Source organism: Phodopus roborovskii, unplaced genomic scaffold (assembly GCF_943737965.1).
Source record: "Phodopus roborovskii unplaced genomic scaffold, PHOROB, whole genome shotgun sequence".
Lineage (NCBI taxonomy): Eukaryota > Metazoa > Chordata > Mammalia > Rodentia > Cricetidae > Phodopus > Phodopus roborovskii.
The window spans coordinates 72,432-77,395 of NW_026125752.1; positions in this window are offsets into that span (position 1 = coordinate 72,432).

Below are 4,964 nucleotides of genomic sequence, written 5' to 3' on the forward strand. Positions count from 1 at the left end.
TTCTACTTCAACTCAGGGTTTATGTATGGGTGTGTGCTCCTTTTTCCATCTTATGGAATGGGGGAGGGGAGGGGAGGGTGGTTAGAGTGCATGTGAGAGGGCAGAGAGGGTAAAAGGAGGGAAGGTGGGAGGGAAGATGAGAGGGAGAAAGGGGTGGTAGGAGGAAGGGAGAGAGGGAGAGGGAACTGGGATCGACATGTAAAATAATAAATACAAAAAAAAAAATACTTTGACTCCAAAATTTTAGTTCAAGGACAAGTTACTGTGGAAAAGGATTTCTATTTTTGTTTCCACAGAAAATGCAAAGATGTGGATTGCTTCCAAACAAATATGGCTTGATCAAGCCAGACCGCTTGAAACAGAGTACCAGGTGATCCTACATTCAAAACATCTGGACAAAGCAGCCTTACAGACTACAGCCATGATTTCTGCATCTTCATCAAATCTCCCAAGACAGCGCCCCTTACCAGCAGGAAGTAGATAGGAAAGAAGGACACCCAAATTCACAAGTATTGTCTATAAATGTTTGTTTTCATTTAAATGGACCTGGTTATATAAAATAAATAAATAAAATGGAAAACAAAAATAAAACATCTGTGAGCAAGTAAAAAAAAAAGAAAGAAAGAAAGAAAAACAAAAGAACAAGAATAGCCAAAACAACCTGTATAATAAAGGAACTTCACGAGGCATCATTATCCCTGACATTAAGATCTACTACAGAGCTATATTCCTGAAAACAGACTGGTATTAGCACAAAGATAGACAAGTACCTCAATGAAATTTAATAGAAAATCTTGATATTAACCCACATAGGTGAATGGCTAACTACTGTCACAGTGTGTGTGTGGCTGACTATTTTCTTGGTGTTTGTGGCTAGCTAGTCAATTAGATGTGTGGCTGACTAGTGACTTAGTATGGGTGGGTAAGTAGTGATATATTGTGTGTGGCTAACTAGAGATGTAGTGACTGTGGCTAGTAACCTAGCTTTGTGGCTAACTATTGACTTAGTCAATGTGGTTAATTACTGCTTAGGCAACGCTAACCACTGAGCGATCCTGCCTTTCATCTCAACCTTCACAAACTGTACACCTACAAACTCTGGTCTGTGTTCAAACACATGACAGATTAAAACATGCTGGGAAATTACAAAATCACTCCCCCTACGACAGTCATATACTTTTTTCATAGTTGTGACTCCAGCACCTGGTTGCTTACCCTGAATCCTCCTGCAGTGTAAACAATTTTGCTTATACCGGTCTGAAGGCAGAAGCAATACACCACATGCAAATGCTTTTCCTGTGACTGCACTGGATAGTAGGTTACTTGACTGTAATGGAATATTTAAATCTCTTAAGTGTTACAGTAATTTAAGAATTTTGAAGGTATAATACAGAAGACAGCAAAGCCATTGCTTTAGAGAGCAACATCATGCAACCAGTTCCACTTACATCAACATAAGAGATTGTCTCATAAACATTCTTCTAACATGATGAAATTACATATGTTCTAGCATCTAGCATTAATATGCCTTCCCAGGGAGAAATCACTTCACCCACAGAGGAGATACATAAAGACAAATATTTCTAACATAACATGTATCTACCTCTGGAAAATACTCAGAGAGGAGCCAGCCTAGACATAGTTTGCATTTCATATATGCTATCCTTCTTAAATGGCTTTTAAGATCAAGCTCCATTTTACACATTGAACAATTTCAGTAGGGACTGGAGACAGCTAGCTACTTAGGGAGATGGGAAGATTACAAAGCAAATGTTTTCCCAGTACTGTTCCTAAAGGCCACCAGATACCTGAAACTGAAGGAACACCACATATAGGATCCTGAGGTGAAGGTGATGGGGAATGAGATAGATAGGAAACATAGAAGGTAGAAAAGATTTCTTTTAAAAAGCTGGGATGGCTAAATGTGTCCATGACAGGCTTCTTAAGGAGAATAGACTATTGTATACTATTTCCACAGAGGAAATGGAAGCAAATGGGACACTTATGTGAAGTAAGTAGAAACCCAATCAATGGGACAAACTCAGGAGAACACTAAAATAATGCAGTGCTAGCAGAATACAGGGTATCTCATGACCATTGCTGACTAAGACCACAGTGGCCTTGGGACTTAGAACCATAGTTCTATATAGTTTATATCTACAGATATGAAGCAACCTGTCCACAAAGGCTTTGTTCCATATAATTACCAGCTCTCCCATGAAAATACCTGTTTTTTGACTAGGTTCTGTGTTTTATTGTCAATACACCAGGACCTTAGGAAAATCTTTCAAGGCCTAGTCCCCAGGCTGTTACTATCTCTTCTAAGAATGTTTCTCATCCCTGCGTGAGGACCTAAGTGAAAGCTTTGCTTTATCAAGAAACTCATACATCATTGGTTTACTTTTTAAAATCTGTTGTCCTATTGCCGCTCTGTCAGAACTATGTTTTTCTGGAGAAGAAAACTGCAAATATATGATATAATAAATGTTGAGGTTGCTTGTGACCCTGTAATAGCACTCTTAGCAGCTTGTTACAGGAAAGTTCTATGATAAGGGTAAGAGACTAGATGTTGTTCTAAAACAGGAGTTGCTTCCTTGTAATGGTTTGGAGTCAAAGTCTGGAAAATAATGGTCAACAAGTATGTATCTAGCATTCAAAATTCAAACAGGACTGGTTAGCATACACTTATCTTTGTGTGTTTTAGAGGCAGTACTACCTCAGTTAAATTCTTCTTTATGAGACATAATATCTTCAAAGCATTTGTAAATCCTTTGTGTTACAAATTCTACTCCTATAAATCACTGCTCAATAGTGAAGTGCTACCCTTACATGAGATGTCTTTTACAACATGCAGAAAATTAACAATAAATGGATCTTACACATAAAATTAAAATGCAAATTGCTGAACTTCTAAAAGGTACTTAACTAAAAGGCCTCTGGATGTTTGTTGCCATGATTTCAGTGGGTGCACCTGAAGTATGTAGAAGTTGACTTAAAAGAGGTTTCCATACACACCCTGCTCCCAGTGCTCAAAGAAGATACAGCCCACAGAGTAGTTATTTGGAGGACTGCATGAGAACTCAGGGGACAGGTAGTCTGGCTATAGTTTCCCAGCCAGATCCAGGGAATACCCACCACACTGGATCCATCACCTCACCATCTCCCACTACCCATGAGGACAGCAGCTCCTCATTCACCATGCTGTTGTTTTCCAGTTTGCCCTTCCTCAAAGCACAGCACACAAAATGACTGACTCCAGTTTCTCTTCAAATCCAGACCAGAAGAGCCCTGAACTTCTTTTGACAGGCAGGTCACAAAGGGGCCTGATTGGCTAGTAAGGCCTGAGTGATAAAAGCACCTCCCAGGTGGTTGCAGTGTGCTTAAGGACAAATTGCAATGGTTACTGTTTGCCTTTTACACCAGACCAAGTCTTTTCTACATCAGCACTGATGTGCATTTCTATAGCAATTGTCCTATAGCTGACCCGTGTTATCTTTCTGTAGTATACAGGCTTTTTCCTTTCTTCATCCTGGACACAGTGTGGCTAGCTAACTATACTTACTTAAATGGATTGAGCGATTCTAGGTGAAAAAGTTGAAGGGAGCTCCAAATATTCATTAACTCCCACACAGAAATTTGGGGATACAAAAAAGTGTTATTTGTTATTTGGTTTAACACTGAGTTTAGTTGAACTAAATTTACTTTTTATCTGTTTGTCACAGGAAGTTGAGACATTCAGGACAGAAAAGCAGGGACCAGATCTCAAAAAAAGATAAATGATCTTTCTCGTGGCAGAATGCCAGATGATGGCTCAATAGATGTAGAATTTTATCCCTGAAACTCACAGAAAACACTTGGCAAAGACATAATAATGAGAAAAGTAGTCTTAATAGAAAATTGAATATGTACAGAGGAATTGAACTAGGAAGTATGTATTTGTGAGCACTATTGTTAGCCAATACATCTTCAGTGAGCAGATAAAAAACAAAACAAAAAAAAACCAACTGCATTAATCAAGGTTCTCTGCATGAAAATGAATGTAGGATGAATCTCACCATGTGTGTAGAAAGTGGATTTATTAGGATGTCTCATAAGCTGTGATGTAGTAAGTCCAACAAAAGTTACCTACCAATGGGAATATGAAGAGTACATCAGTTTTTTAGTTTATCAGGATGGATGTCTCAGCTGGTCATTATACATCAAAATTCCAAAAAAGTAGGCTCTAATGGTAGTAAAAGAATAAACTTGTACCCAAAGCTAGGGTAAGCAGCCAAAGAGGGAAAGCTTCCAACGTCAATACCATGTATACATGAAGGCTACCACCAGAAGGTTGATCTAATTTTTCCTTTATGTGATTTTGTTTTGTTTCTTGTTTTCAAAACAGGGTTTATCTGTACAGGACTTAAACTCATTCTGTGGATTTGGCTAGCCTCAACCTAAGAAAAATTAGGCAGCCTCCTGTGTCCTGGAATTAAACATTTGTACTGCCCCCCAAGCAGTTAAAGGTAGATCTCATTATCTGTTTGCATAAAAGGCTTCTGTACGGCATTGTCAGTTCTGGAATATATTCTGCAAGTCTGACGTTTCTCAGCCCCTAAATGGGAATCAGTTCCAACTTGTCATGAGTTCAAAGTGGAAGCAATTTCTGTTTTCCCTTTATACATATTAATAAAAGTCCCCTTCCATTACCGCACCTTTGTTTGACTACTTAAGATGGTGTATGAATAAAATGGATCTTTCAGTATTGACTGAATCTGCCTGCCTACCATTATATTATGTCTCTGTCTTCCTTTCATCAATGATCGCTAGTCTTCCACTTGTCCACATTCACGGACTGAGAAAGGGACATGGGACTTTGCTGCAGTTTCTGATTACAGTCCTACAAACTCCATGATATTTGTGTGGAGATCATAAGTCAACTTTGTGGGGTCCACTTTTGGCCTACCACCTGACTACTCCATGGA